Below are 1,157 nucleotides of genomic sequence, written 5' to 3' on the forward strand. Positions count from 1 at the left end.
GAATTCGAGTCAATTGCTTGAACACGAACTACACTCTTGATCACGCGAGGCGCAAGTCCCCCGTGACCACCGAGATTTGTTCTGTGACGCCAGAGCGTCCGTTGGCGCCACTCGATAGACTGCACAAGCAGGCAACGTCGGATGCATTGCACACGGCTAGCGGATCTCTCTGCACTGCGTCGGGTGTCCCAACGTATGTCTGGAGACATTGCTATGCCGGTACGGCACTCTGCGCACTCTTTCTTGTCCTCTTCGAGTGACGGGCCTCTAAGCGGGGTTGTATGCCGGTACGACACATCGACTGGTACATTGCACGCACTAACGATCTCTCTGCACTGCATGGAACTCATGCGTAACCACCGTGACGGGAGACTTTGCTAGTACGCACGATACTCTGCGCATGTGTACATGCTTTACAACCCAGCCAACTTGAGCACCTAGGGGAAGTTGTGATGCCATCTGAACACCCACCGACTGATGCATTGAACGGCTAAAGTTGACCTTCAATCCGAACTGGCACTCTGCGGCGTGGAGGCAGTTGCGCGACCACTCCTATCCCAAACCAACAAAGCAAGGTGTATCCTACGTGCTCGGTACAAGCACACCACGACGGGACACATTGAACGGTTCAGCGATCTCTCTGCACTAGTGGAAGAACTCCAACGTGATACGGGAGACTTTGCTACAGCGGCTTCTCTGCACTTCTGGGCTACCACCTTGTGACGGGAGACATTGCTAGCGGTCACTCTGCACTAGTGATGGTACACCACCGTGATACGGGAGACATTGCTAACGGCCACTCTGCACAGGTGCCAATACCACCTTGTGACGGGAAACATTGCTAGGAACCGATCGGCATCTCTGCGCGATTACTTGACGCACACCCAACTAAGTCAACTGTTGGACTTTTTCGTAATCACGGCGGGACACATTGAACGAGCTCTAACGGATCTCTGCACGCATGGAACATGGTGGCGGGAATCATTGCTAGAACCGAACGGCGCCTCTGCGCGATGTACAAACAAGCTCAACAGGAACCTCGTATCGGCTGCCGAGCCGGAGCCCGAACAACTTGGACTTTCACCTCTAATTTATATCAACTCACCACTCCCCGAGGGATCCGCAGAATTGCTTCTGGGTCCCGTATCGTTATTTGC

The sequence above is a fragment of the Anopheles gambiae genome (assembly GCF_943734735.2).
Source record: "Anopheles gambiae chromosome X unlocalized genomic scaffold, idAnoGambNW_F1_1 X_unloc_20, whole genome shotgun sequence".
NCBI classification, from domain to species: domain Eukaryota; kingdom Metazoa; phylum Arthropoda; class Insecta; order Diptera; family Culicidae; genus Anopheles; species Anopheles gambiae.